Source organism: Triticum urartu, chromosome 4A, assembly GCF_056163025.1.
Source record: "Triticum urartu cultivar PI428250 chromosome 4A, HENAU_Tu73, whole genome shotgun sequence".
NCBI lineage: Eukaryota > Viridiplantae > Streptophyta > Magnoliopsida > Poales > Poaceae > Triticum > Triticum urartu.
Genome location: NC_141876.1, coordinates 207,099,582 through 207,114,708, shown reverse-complemented (window position 1 = coordinate 207,114,708; position 15,127 = coordinate 207,099,582). Strand labels below are relative to the sequence as shown.

Genomic DNA, 15,127 nt, shown 5'->3' with positions numbered 1-15,127 from the left:
ATGCGGTTGTGCCCCAATCATGAATTCATCATGTGATTGGGATATAATCACATCTTGGGTGCTACAGTCCTACAAAACTCCACGCTTTGAGGCCCAACAGAAATCTACAAGAAGAAGGTTGCATAGTAGACATCAAGCTCTTTTATGGCACCATTGCCAGGGAGGTTAGTGCTTGAAGGTATATCTTTAGATCTTGCAATTGAATCTTTTAGTTTCTTGTTGTATCACTAGTTTAGTCTATAAAAGAAAACTATAAAAAATGGAATTGAGGTTGTCTCATATGCTTCATCTTTTTAATGTCTTTCGTGAAAATGATGGAAAGGAAAATTGCACTGAAGTGTGAGAAGAAGAAGTCAACAAAATGTTTGGCACTAAATTTTTGAATGATGAGCATGATTGCAATGTTGTTATTATGAATTCTTTGAACATCCATGATGCTAATGGTATGCAAAGCTACAAGCTTGGGGGTGCTATGTTTGATGAAGATGATATTTTGTGTCCCCCAAGTTTTGATGAGCAAATTTATCATGATGATAGCATGCCTCCTATTTATGATGATTATGTTGATGAAAGTGGGTTTGGAAGAGTGTCAAATCTAGGTAATGATCCCACTATATTGGAGGGTGTTGAATCTTATAATAATTATGAAAGTGGATTTGGAGAGGTCATGACTTTATTTAGTGATGAATCCACCATTTTGGAAGAGGTTCCAATTGATTATGAGAACAAAGTTGCTATCTATGATGATTATTGTGATGACATGTATGCCATAAAGAATAATGATAACCATGAAATTTGTCATCATGATTTTCATTTTCAATTGGATTGTGCCTCACATGATAGTTATTTTGTTGAGTTTGCTCCCACTATTACGAATGAGAAGAATTTTGCTTACGTGGAGAGTAGTAAAATTTTATGCTTGTGCATCATGGAAATAATGCTTTGTGTGATAGCTATATTATTGAATTCATTCATGATGCTACTGAAAATTATTATCAGGGAGGAATATATGATTGTAGGAGTTGCAATAATATCAAGTTATGCTTTTTTTGCCTTCCTATGCTAGTTACTTTTTGTTCCCATAAATTGTTTGCCCACAAATCCCTATGAATAGGAAGTGGGTTAGACTTAAATGTACTAGTCATATGCTTCATGATGCTCCCATCATGTTTCAATTCCTATGTTTTATGAGTGCATCATTGAAATCATCATGCCTAGCTAAAATGGCATTAAAGAAAAGCGCTTGTTGGGAGTCAAACCAATATTTATGCCTACTATTTTGGTGTGTTCACATGCCTATGCTACTATAGTAATCATGTTTTATAGCTTTTGTTTCATTAAAGTGCCAAGTAAGATCTTTGGGATGGTCTATGGTGATAGTTAATTTGATCTTACTGAAGAACAGAAACTTTTGTTCCCAGTAAAATAATTTTCAGTTTTTACAGAAGCGTGATAAAATCCTGAATCTTTTTCACAAGATTGACATACAAATTCCCCACGTTTTCCTAATTTTTCACAATTTTTGGAGTTATATAAGTATACTAGTTGACCCGTTGCGCCAAATGGCGCAGAGACCCGCTGAAAACATGTTGTCGATGAAAATAGTTTCATGCTGCAAGAACCTTGAACTAAACCATAGTCTGGGAAAATGGAAATTTTGCATAATATGAATATGTTCAATCTGAAAAAATGGCCACTATAATGAGGTAGTAAAGTTGGCATGGTTGTATTTTTTTTAGCAAGTTTGAAATGATGGTTATCATGATGAAAAATTTGTGCATGCATATATTTCTTGGGATGATGAGAGAGTAAAGCTGGCTTGGCTGTATTTTTTTAGCAAGTTTGAAAACATGCAGTATGATGAGAAAGCAAAGTTGGCTTGGTTGTATTTTTTTAGCAAGTTTGAAAACACGGTTATCATGATGAAAAACTTGGGCATGCATATATTTCTTGGAAAAAAAGAGGGGGAAAGATATAATATAGCCGGTTTATCTTAAAGTAGTTGATTTATTTTAATAGCACAGAGTGAAAGCCGAAACAAAAAAATATTTGTTGGTATGAAAAATGAAGATAGAAGTGTTTTGAAACGTTGTCTCTCTTGATAAAAATCAGCTGTACCAATTACTGAGGCATATATGAATATAGTTGGTTTATTTTAATATACTTGGTTTACTTTAATAGCATAGAGTCAAAGTTGAAATAAAAAAAACAGCCATTGTTATGAAAAATTAAAATAGAAGTGTATTGAAAAGGTTGTGTCTCTCAATAAAAAACGGTTGTACCAATTACTGAGGCATATGCATGTAAAATGGCGCAGAGACCCACTAAAGCCATGTTGTTGATGAAAATAGTTTCATTTTTCAAGGACATATTCGATACTCGTAATAGAAAGCCCATGTGTTAAACCATGCTATTTTTAAAATGTCTATCAAAAAGATCATCCAGTAAACCCATGAGCCACAATTCCTTTCTAATGGAAGCAGGTAATGTAATCTATGAGGTTGTAATAGTGGAAAGACCATTATCAATATTTTTATTATTCTTATAACTGTAAACAAGGAGACCACTACCATCTGAATTCATACATGCACCTGCCATAAAACCAGTATATTGCACAAACAACACTCGCAAATTGTCATAGGCTTTCTGTAACAATGTAACCACTGTAATTGCTTCAGCGATGACAAGAGCTGGTAGAATGATGGTTGCTTGCTTGGATCGCTGCACCAAAGATCGTTGAGGTCATAGTTAGTGAGGCAAGTAGCAGAAAAGAAGAGGAAATAAAAATTGAGAACAGCGGCATATTATTTGAGAAATGATCTGTCATCTTACTTGTCCCGACATGAAGATATTATGCTAGCCACCAGTGGAATGACTTCTTTGGGAATACCTAGTCGTTTGTTCTGGAACCCAACTGCTCCAAAAACTTGCATTGGATTCAGCCTGCTTGAAAGTACAGCCAACGTTGCTAATTCCCATAGGATTACTCACATAGGGGCAAAAGCTCTTTCTCTAACATGCAAGAAGAACGAACATAGGACTGTACGTATGATAAGTTTCTATAAGATAAGCAGCTTGTTGTGTTACCACCTAGACAAAAGCACCTGAGTGGACAGATCAAAACGCTGGATAGGGGCCACATCTAGCACACGCTTTTCACATATCATTTGAATTTTGGTGGATCCTGGATGAACGGCTTCTTGGAGACTGAATTCGGGTGGACTCCTAGATCTCAAGTATAGATATTAATCCAGAAAATTGTCCTATGGAAAATACAAAAATATAACAACCATGAGCTGAAAGCTTGCTTGTAATTAGAACAACCTACATGTAATCCGTCAGGGAGAATGATACTGCAAAAAAGGTTAAATCTCTTATTCTGAAAACCGTGCAAAGGAGTGCCCCACTGTAATAATGTAAATTTCCTGGGATGTATATTTAATAGCTAAATTTTGTTCAAATATCTGGGAATATTAATCATAAACCCGAAGGATGCATGAAACAGCGGACCAAATATATCTACCATAAGACACCGAAAAAGATATCATTTGGATCTATTTTGTCAACAAAATTGACATACACAATAACCATGACAATCCTGCACAAAGGATGGTATACACCAGAATACTTTCACTCATAAATTCTATCTAAAAGCTAAGGTTTATTCTTAGATGCAAATATACTATCAACTCATAAAGCTGAGATACCCCTTCGGACCAGATCACCTAAGTTTGCACTAATATCAACTTTTACTTTGCAATAATAAAAAGATCTTCATACTTTCCTCTGTCCCAAATCTAATAGGTTTACAACCCTGATATATGACATTGGCTACTGTCATGTTGCATTTCAAAAGAACAAGGGAAAAAGGCACAACAACCATGTTCTATTACCCAATTTCAGTAACCATAAACTCTGTGCCTAGCAGCAAAGATCTCATAAATGCACATACACATGATCACAAATTGTATCATCTAAATGCAAGAACAAAGTGGAGGAAAGAGAGAGGATGTAGAGGCAAATCTAAACTTCCTCGAGCACCTTGCTCCTGCTGCTCTAGTCGGAGACCCTCCCTCAACCGCCAATCACATCCGCAACCGCCGCTGAAATGTAATGAAGGCCTCCCATGAAAGGAAATTAATATCTATATATGAGAAATCAGATGAGAATATGCGGAGTAACCAATAGGCATTTTTAGCATCACTATGATACTGGATAATGTTGGCCTCTGGCAGCACGATGCATCACAAGCATATGTCGAGACACAAAGGTAAGTAGTAGATAATTTTATACCCCAGTGCAGACTATGTGTTCTTCCTGAATGGAACACAGAAAACCTGAATTGGAATTTTCAGAAGTTCTCTAAAACTACATGTCATCAATGTGTAAAGTATCCTATGCCTAGTACCTATGTATGTAACAAATTCACGTCTCCATTGTCCAGAATTCAACAGCCATCAGAATATAAACAAACTTGACAAGCATTGTACTGCCCCTTCTTACATAGACCATGCAAACTAACAAGGATGTCCCTTCAACCACATATAACACAAGCATAAATCAAAGAATATTAAATTGCGACTTCAACTATAGATAACACAAGCACCGTTGTGTTGTCTAGCATAAACAACATGGAGCCTGTAGCAGCAGCGTACGATCTGCGATTTACATTTATACTCAGTACTGTTAGCAAAACAAACCACCTTTCGTTTATTAAATCATGATTTTCTCACCATGAATCATAGTAAATTATATATACATGATTTTCAGTCATGGTTGGTTTCTGTGCCTAAAATAGGTATGCAAATTGGTGCATGGGTGCAAATAGTAGCAAGTATCGCTCACGGATAACAATCTACTCAAACTGAATTGAAACCAGACAAATAATGCAACCAGACAACCAGGTATAAAACTGGCACATATGTGTACAGACAACTATTTCATTGGCCTTTCCTCGAATTTGTACCTATTCATCTGTGCTTATGTTTAAAGATCGAGTATCCATCTGCTGTAACATCAAGAAATTGCACATGTATCTTTCTCTCCACTCTTTTCACAAAATTGGTTGTTTTAAACATAAAAATTGTTGGCAATACATATATGATTATATTTTTTCCAAATAATTAACTCACATGTCAGCACAAAAATATTCGTTGGTATGAAAAATGAAGATAGAAGTGTTTTGAAATGTTGTCTCTCTCGATAAAAATCGGTTGTACCAATTACTGAGGCATATATGAATATAGTTGGTTTATTTTAATATACTCGGTTTACTTTAATAGCATAGAGTCAAAGTTGAAACAAAAAAACAGCCGTTGTTATGAAAAATTAAAATAGAAGTGTATTGAAAAGGTTGTGTCTCTCAATAAAAAACAAGACTGAGAATAGTAAGGCGGATAAATTAAGAATGACAAGTAAACCAAGAGATGAAAAGATTGAAAACCACATATAGTCAAAAGACCGAAAACCACATGAGTAAAAAAGTACTTGTTTGGAAACTAAACCTGAAGTACTGAGACTAAAAACAAGACTATTTAATTAAATGAAAGTATGAAACTACTGAACTATTGAAATACCAAACACACTGTCCAACTAAATCATGTAAAGACTAAAAATTGAAAAAAGCATAAATTAGACTAACTAACAAAGTGGAAAAGTCTGATCTATGAAAGAGATAAACTATCAAGAATCATAGGGGTCTATTGAGATGGACTAAAATACTGGCAAATGATGCAAGCACAATGACTAAATAAAGGAACAAAAAACTGAAGGAACGAAGAGAAAGGAACAAAAACTAAACCAAATCAATAAACTGAATGTGACATGAGTGATTTAACTGATGGACAAAATGTACTTCTTACTCTACTACATAATGAACAAACACTGAACAACTTAAAGAAACATGATCGAAATGAAACTATGATTTTCCCAACGGGTGCAGGTCTGCGACAAATGAAACGTGACTGCACCTAAATATCAAAAACTACAAAAGAAAACATTAATCACTTAAAAGAATGACAGAGGATACATAGAAAATACGAAACACACCCGTGGAGATTACAAAAGTACTCAACACAGAGAAACATAAAAACTCATTCCAGAGATCACACACACACAGAGTACTGTCTCTGTGGCGAAACATGTGCATCAGCGGAGAAACAATAGTCCAACATTTACACGCCTCGCGGGCTGCAAAAATGTAGGCTGCAATTCAATGCTAATGCAAAAGTGTCAGGCAACATGCAATGCTGGAATTTGCGAATCATTATCTAACTAAGCAACTTCGAGCTAGACAGAAGAAACACATAATGGATGATGAGAAAATACTACCCACTACCACGCCTAACTCTCACATGAGTATGGTGGGACTCTCCTTATCAATAGAATAGTCGCGTCGTCTAAATAGTGAGTTGCCTACCACAATTTGTATATATGCATTTGTACATGTGATATGCTAAACTGAACATCATAGAGTTAAAACCATTGAGATGGTCCAGACATTAGCATTGCCAATAAAAAATACTTTACCTTCCATCAGATCACTTCATGTGGTCTGTGCGTTTAGTCCTGAGGCCATATCCATCTCCCCTCAACATACAAAAAAGCAAAATATCTAACAAAAGGGAAAGCAACAAAAAAACTTCTCTATTGGTTAAAATTCTGAGCTAGGCAAGTTGAATAGTTAAGGCATTGCCATGTGTTCATTGTCAAATAATCAATATTTTAGCAAACGATACACAATAACGAACGACATGCATCTCATAGCTACATAGAAGAAATCCGGATCATGGCTGCTCAGTTCGAAGTGGATATTAACAAACAGAAAAAGGAGAAGTTATCACAGCATCTGTCAAGCTGCAACATTAGCTTTCTAATATTTATTAGGTATGCAACACATAACATACTTTAAGCCTCAAGCCATCAACAATTCCAGGTCCAGGAATTATATGAGCATCAATAATACCAAGTATATTGCTCTCATGTGTAGAATATTCATCTTGAAAGGAAAAAACTAAGCATACTGCGCGAATATGCAAATAGAATGGAAGGATAGGGAATAACACATTTCTCACCATTCGTCTTGCATAATGAATGTATTTTCAATGTCAGCAAACTTGCGGTTCTCGAAGATCAAAAGGTTGCACTTCTCAGCAATCTTCAAAAAGAGTTCATAAGGTCCCATTATATAAAGGATGCTGAATTTGCATATTCAATAGTGAACAACTCTGGTAACTAAATAAAGGAGGCATCTACCCATAATCATAAGAGAATTACATCATGTACTTGCTAAACTGATCCTTCTCCTAGTAGTTGGCGTCCTCCCCCTCCATAAATATGGAAGAAATCATCCCAGAGCTTAAAACAGGATGGACGGTGAAAAAAGCTTGTCAAGTTGAACCCACAGGCATGGACGCTATACGATATTAGAAGAAAAAGCATGGAAAATGTCATAGCTAGTAGAGAAGGAGCATTGCTACTCAAACCTAAAAAAATTGAGGATTGCAACTCAGATCTAATAAAAAGTTCACATCATTGAAGTTCATATGAACATCAATTCACTGTAACTACCTTTCTGGGCAGGTCACCTCCCTCTCGTGTAAACCGCAGCCACCGCCCAGCGCCGCCGCCTTCCTCTTCTCTCCTGAGCACTTGCCACCGACCTCCGTGCCCTCGACTCTCGCCTCCGGCCTCAGTGCGAACATCAATTCACTGTAACTACCTTTCTGGGCGGGTTGGTGGACGGAGCAGATGGCTTCGGTGGAATGAATTTTACAAATGAATCAACCTTCCTCTAGAAATAAGGAAGGAAGTTTCGTTCATTCATTTGAAAAACAACAACAATAGTGTATGTAGCGTCTTGATCCATGGAAGAAGGTGGGGGAGCAGGAAGGGACCTTGTGCGTGGGGTAGTCATTGTCGTGGTCGGGCTAGACGGCGTCTCCAAAGAGCTCGTCCATGGAAGGTAGGAAGGAGCTGCTGCAGGTCGCCTGCTGCTGCTACGGACTAAATCGAACAGAAAAAGAAATCACGGGTCCGATCCGATCTGATGTGAGAGAGGAGCGTAGCCGGGGAAAGGGAGAGCTCACCGTTCCCTGTAGGCTGTAGGTCGCCGACCACCCTAAAAAATCGTCTGTTGCCTTCAGACTCCTCAATCGCTGCCAACCCTCACCTCTCTCATCTCCTCCCTCAAGTTGACTCCTCCCTCCTTGTCCACGCGCCCAACGCCCAATGCATGCGCCCTCGCCCTCGCCTGCTGGAACAGCCATTGCCGCACCGTTGGCGCTCGGCCGCCCCGGGAGTAGCAGGCAGCGGCGGTGATGAGCGAGGATGAGGGAGGGGCTGTGGGGAACGAAGCGTGCGCAACACCCCGGCAGCGGCATGGCGCCACGAACGGCGGCTTCCTCCCGGGGACGTGGTTGTAGGGGAGAGAGGAGGGAGGCACAACGGCAGCGGCGGCGACTAACGAGAATGGAGGAGGGAGGAGCGTGAGATGTGGGGATTGGTGAGACTAGGGTTTGTCCGGTGGGGGCTGGGGCCTGGGAGACGGGGGATTGGGTGCAGAGCGCGTGGTGGGGATTAGGCAAAACGGCCTGCACGCTGAAACAGGCGACCCAGCCAACCAGCGTGCCGCGCGAGCCCACCTGTCATTGGTCAGTGAAAAACGATCATGAGGTGAAAACTGATTTAACCGCCGTGAAGATCCAACGGCTCAGGCATGTCCGACAGCCAGATCTGGCGGCCCACAAAGGCCCAATCGGGGGAGCCTTCTGGAGGGGAGTTGGCTAGCCTCTTTTACCTTTTAAATGAAGTTTCCAGATTACTACAGACTGTTTGGTTTTTGACAGATTCTGTTTTCATTGTGTTGTTTGCTTATTTTGATGAATCTATGCATAGTATCGAAGAGTTTGAACCATGGAGAAGTTGGAATAAAGTATATATAACACAAATATAAATTTAGAATGAGTTCACAACAGTACCCAAGTGGTGGTTTGCTTTATTATACTAACCGAGCTTACGAGTTTTCTGTTGAGTTTTGTGTTGTAAAGTTTTTAAGTATTGGGTAAAGTTTTGATGGACTAAGGAATAAGGAGTGGCAAGAGCCTAAGCTAGGGGATGCCCAAGTCACCCCAAGGTAATATTCAAGGACAACCAAGAGCCTAAGCTTGGGGATGCCCCGGATGGCATCCCCCATTTCGTCTTCTTCTATCGGTAAATTTACTTGAGGCTATATTTTTATTTACCACATGATATGTGTTTTTCTTGGAGCGTCATTTTACTTTATTAGGGTTTACTTTCTGTTATTTATATTAATGTTTTTCATCTTTTAGTTCAACAAAAATGTCAAGTATAGCCTTTACCATGCTTATTTTACAAGTCTATATGTTGTTGTTTTGAAAAGAGAAAGTTTTCTATCATTGTCTGAATTCTTCTGAAAAGTTAAAATATGATAAAATCTTACACAATGAGCAACAAAAAATTTCTACAATGTGGTAATTTTTCAGAATTTTTGGAGTTAAATAAGTATAATTCCTCTTGCATTCTTTACAGACTGTTCTGTTTAGACAGATTGGTGTTACGTTTGCATTGTTTGCATATGTTTGCTTGTTTAATGATACTATTTGAGGATAGAAGTGTTAAATATGCAGATGCATTTAGTATGCAATGTAAAATTATAATTTTAGTGATTTGATACAGTAGTGAATGATAAGGTTATTGCATTGATTTATACTAACTTATCTCACAAGTTCTTGTTGAGTTTTGTGGATTTAGGTAAACCATGGTATAAAAGGAATTAAGGAGACACAAAATCACAAGCTTGGGGATGCCCAAGGCATCCCTAATTAATACTTCAAGTCTCAAGCAGCTAAGCTTGGGGATACTGGTTGGCATCCCACCTTTCTTCTTCAACAATGATGTGTCAGTTGTGGTTGAACCTAAATTTTTGCTTCTTCACATGATATGTGCTATCCTTGGAATGTCATTTTATTTTGTTTCGCTTGTTGTTTGAATTAAGTACTTAAAATCTGAAATTTTATTTATGACAGAGAGTCTTCACATAGCTACATAATTAGTTAACTACTCATTGATCTTCACTTTTTTGGAGTAGTTTGTCATTTACTCTTGTGCTTCACTTATATCCTATGAGTAAATGTTGAATTAATTGAATATCATAGATCTAAAATTATATATGTTTTATATGCTTATCCCATGGGGAGTAATGACTTCACATATAAGAAGTAGAGGTGGTAAATTTATTCAAAGTTAGCAAACACAGTATTGGTCACTTGAATAATTCATGAAAGAATATTGAAGGAAGAGAGATTTCACATAGAAATATACTATCTTGGACATCTTCTATGATTGTGAGCCCCATTAAATATTTTCAAACTTGAGCTAAATAGTTGAAGTTGGACAAGGAAGACAACGCAATGAGTTATGCTTGGGTATATTTGTATAGAAGTTATATTGTTATGGATCCTCCAACATGTGGTGCTTGCTATTTAGCATCTTTTGCTAGCCAAAATTGCTGTACTAAGCGGGAATACTACTTGTGCATTCAAAATCCTTAAACCAAGTTTCTTCCATGAGTGTCCACCATATCTACCTATATGCGGTATTTACCTGTCGTTCCAAGTAAATTTGCATGTGCCAAACTCTAAACCTTCAAATAATAATTTGTTTTGTATGCCCGAATCGCTCATGTAGCGACTAGGGGTTGTCAGTATCTTCCATGCTAGGTGGGTTATTCTCACGATGAGTGTTTATTCACTTATCATTCACGAGAGAGTGGCTGGTAATTGGGATGCCCAGTCCTATGATCAAAAGATCAAAAACAAAATTTCAAGTAATCAAACAAAACTCCCCTAGGACTGTTGTTGGTATGACGGTACCCGTTGTTTCGGATCAGCCGTGGAGTGTGATTGTTGGTGGAGGGGGAGTAAAAACTTTACCATTCTGTTTGGGAACCGCCTATAATGTGTCTAGCATGGAAGATGGTGAGAACTCTCGATCGTTACGTTGACAATGAAAGCATACTTCTCAGAATTATATTCATCTTTGTTTTAAAAGCTTCGAGCTTTGACACCTCTGCAAATCCCTGCTTCCCTCTATGAAGGGCTTATCTTTTACTTTTATGCAAGTGTCAGTAGTATTCCTTCTCATTCCAACCTACTTTTATGTAAGTATCATGTGGTGGGGAAAGATCTAAGCATATATGGCCATCCAAATATATTTGATCATGAATTATTATTGTTGACAATTATCTATATGATAAGTAAGTTGGGAGGCAAAACATTAAGCCTCTATCTTTCTGTGTTCGATCACTACAAGAAATATGTCAACTAATGACCTTCTTTCAGTGACCCTGGAAGAATTGGTCATAGATCTATGACCATTTGAGACCAATTGGTCAAAAGCTGTTCGGGGGGCTCTAAACCCTAAACTATAACGACCATTTTGGTCAGAAAGGTCATAATTTCCTTACACGAAATGGTCATAAAGCATATAGCACTGGTCTGCTGCCTTATTTCTAGCTGATCATGACCAATATAGATGGTAATAACCTTGTAAATTGTGGTGGGTTGCTATGACTAGGCGCCACCTCATCAGTTTTGCCTATGTGTCATGTCCATGTGTCAGTTTTTGCCCTAGGTTATGAAGCAACCTATATTTCTATCATTCCCAAAAATTTCAAAAAATCTCATAAATTCTTTCGGTCATATGTTTGTCAAATATGTAAAAATCCTTCCTTGCCTAGTTCAAAAATAATTCAACAATATTCATTTTCCTATTCTGTTCAAAACAATACTTTGTGAAGGAAGTGATATTTATATATTCTTGATTACCCTCAAAATATTTGGGCACTCTTTCCTATCCTAATCATTTCCTCATGACAAAATTCAGCTCAATTTGCCCAGTAAATCTTCCTCGGCGAATTTCCAAAGTTTTTTTCCACCTAGAAGCATTGTGAAGGAAGTACCATTTTTATATATCCAAATGACATGAAATTTATACAGTTCCTTCATATGCCCGAATTATCACCCTCCTCCAAATTGCAGCTCAGTCAAATCATCTATGTGAGCCTAGGTTCAATTTATATTTTATGGCCGGATTGGAACATTGAAAAGCAAGTGTTATCCAGATCCCTCCTATTACCCTCAAACTTTTTGGGCACTCTTCCATCCCAAATCATTTCCACATGATAATATTCATCTCCATTTTCCTGGTAAATCTTTCTCAGGAAATTTCCAAAGTTTCTATCTCGAGAGAATCTTTGTGAAGTAAGTACTAGCTAGGCTTACCCAAATGATCTAAAAATTTACCAGGGCATGACCATACCTATGTAACTTACCTACACCAAATTTGAGCTCATTTCATTTATCCAATTTCTCTCGCTAATTTTCCTAAGTTTCTATCCAGGGAATAACATTGTGAAGGAAGTACCACTTTGGCATGTCCAAATGGTATCAATTTTCTACATTGCTTTCCTATGCCCAAATAACCATCCCCCACCAAATGTCAGCTTAGTCCATTCATTATTATGAGCCCGGCTTCAACATTCATATTTCTGTCCAGTGTGGTACTTTGCAAAGCAAGTACCACCTAGGCTCCTCCTTTTGAGCTAAAAAATTGTGAAGACAGTCTTCTTAGTAGATGATCATCCTCAGCCAAAACTCACGCCCATTGGCCACGTGCATTTCCCGTATTGCTAATCAAACACTTGGTTGCTAATTCATGTTTGAGCATAGTTCGGTCTCCTCGTGAGAATCTTATGTTGTAATTTTCTACCTAGCACCTGCCTAGGGAGTACCCAACCCCCTAGAAAAGCCTAGTCCACCCAGAACACATGGCAACACCACGGTCACGTGGTGACCACGCGGCGGGCGCACGAGTTTACGCACTCTGGAGTTGGGGCCCTTGTCCACCATGCAATCCTCGATGTATCACCACCAAACCATGTATTTCTGATTAAATAGATACTTATATACCTATAAATGATTTTTGTAAGAAATAAAGAGCAAACTATAAGGTAGATGCAGTTCAAAATTGACCCGCTTCCTACTGAATCGACAAAAAATTGTCTTTTTCACAAGTGGTGGATCAAAACTTTTGACACCCAACCATTTTGTCAATTATGCATCAAATATGGCCTAGTATTTTATAAAAATGATTTGGTCCAATTTTGCAACAAATATATGGTAGGTCCTTCACAAAAAGAACTTAATTCGGGCACTCGGGAAATGGAAAATGAGTTTTCCGTGCAAAGAAAATGAAAACTCCCTTAGGCAAAATTGTTTGGAATTCCAAGATGCACCCTTGTGGACAATATGAGATCATTTGAACAAACTATGCCATGAATGTGGCCATAAGATTGATCATTTGGCTTGAAAACCCCGAATCTTCACGCATGATAGCTCATTTATGAGAACAATTTTTAAAAATAATTGTCATATTACAAGTTTATTATTTTTTCTTGAAACTTGGTCACATATAATGACACAATGCGAAGGTTTTCCAAAATTTTTATTTTTTTTATTTTTTATGCTTGTTTCGAAATGCGATCAAAACTATGGGTTTGACCGTTGCTAGCTAGTGGTTGAATCTTGAAAAACTTTTGATGTTTCTCTGATTAAATAGATACTTATGTACCTAATTTTTTTGAAAAAAATAAAGAGCAAACTATGAGGCGGCTGCAGTTCAAATTTGACCCGCTTCCTACTAAATCGGCGGGAATTTGTCTTTTTCACCAGAGGTGGATCAAGGCTTTTGACACCCAACCATTTGGTCAATTGTGAATCAAATATGGCCTAGTATTTTATAAAAATGATTTGGTACAATTTTGCAACAAATATATGGTATGTCCTTCACAAAAAGAACTCAATTCAGGCACTCGGAAAATGGATAATGAGTTTTCCATGCAAAGAAAATGAAAACTCCCTTAGACAACATTGTTTGGAATTCCAAGATGCACCCTTGTGCACAATATGAGATCATTTGAACAAACTATGCCATGAATGTGGCCATAAGATTGATCATTTGGCTTGAAAACCCTGAATCTTCACGCATGATAGCTCGTTCATGAGAACAAATTTTAAAAATAATTACCGTATTACAAGTTTATTATTTTTTTTGGTAACTCGGCCACATATAATGACACGATGTGAAGGTTTTTCAATTTTTTGATTTGTTTTTGAATTTTTCATGCCTGTTTCAAAATGCGGTCAAAATGGCGGGCATGACTATTCCTAGCTAGTGGTTGGTTCTTGGTAAACTTTTGGTGTTTCTATAATTAAATATATACTTATGCACCTAGAAATGATTTTTGAAAAAAATTAAGAGGAAACTATGAGGCAGATACAGTTCAAATTTGACCCACTTCAAGCTAAATTGGCGGAAATTTGTCTTTTTCATGAGAGGTGGATCAAACCGTTTGACACCCAACCATTTGGTCAGATGTGCATTAAATATGGCCTAATAGTTTATAAAATTGATTTATTCTAATTTTGCAACAACTATTTGCTAGGTCCTTCACAAAAGACTCATTTTGGGCACTTGAAAATGGAAAATGATTTTTGTGTGCAATGGAAATGAAGACCACAAAATCATCATTGATTGAAATCCTAAGATACACATATGTGCAATATTGGGTCATTTAAACACACAACATGAGGCCAATATGTTGAGTGTTTACCCGAAATAAGAGGGTAAAACTATAAAAAACAAAAAAACACAATTACATAAGATGGATTCCGATTGGTGGAACCATCTATGACACGGATCGATGACATGGCAGACATCCTACCATCCATTGCTAGCCCTAACCCACCGCACGTCCATCCATCCATCCATAAGCCACTGCACCCACTCCTCGTCCTCACGAAACCTACCCAGCCACTCGTCGCCTCCTCTCCTTCCAGATCGCCTCCGCCACCTACTTCCCCACCCCCTCCCCACACCCGCGCATGCCGCCGTTGGCTCCTCCACCTCTAGGCGACGCCGAGCCAGCGGTCTCCCTCCCCAAGATCGCGCCGGAGCCCGCAGTCCTCCTCCACCTACAGCTCGTCTCCTCTCCGGTCACGCCGCCGACCTATTCGTGGTCAGACTTCCGCGAGCTGAGTAGCAGAGC

The 15,127-nt window shown here is 38.1% G+C and overlaps 1 long non-coding RNA gene across 11 annotated transcripts; it reads right to left on the bottom strand.

Moving 5' to 3' along the window:
- Positions 1–2,507: 2,507 nt before the first annotated feature.
- On the bottom strand, positions 2,508–8,563 carry LOC125551462 (uncharacterized). 11 transcript variants are annotated; one of them, XR_007302690.2, is made up of 6 exons: positions 8,088–8,563; positions 7,896–8,004; positions 6,529–7,792; positions 4,042–4,103; positions 2,833–3,263; positions 2,508–2,721 (listed from the first exon to the last, which is right to left on the bottom strand). It is a non-coding gene; the product is annotated as an uncharacterized LOC125551462 (long non-coding RNA). The 11 variants fall into 11 exon arrangements; XR_015600726.1 differs by having other exon boundaries at positions 2,833–7,156; positions 7,276–7,356; positions 7,570–7,792; XR_007302688.2 differs by having other exon boundaries at positions 2,833–2,943; positions 3,105–7,792.
- Positions 8,564–15,127: the final 6,564 nt, after the last annotated feature.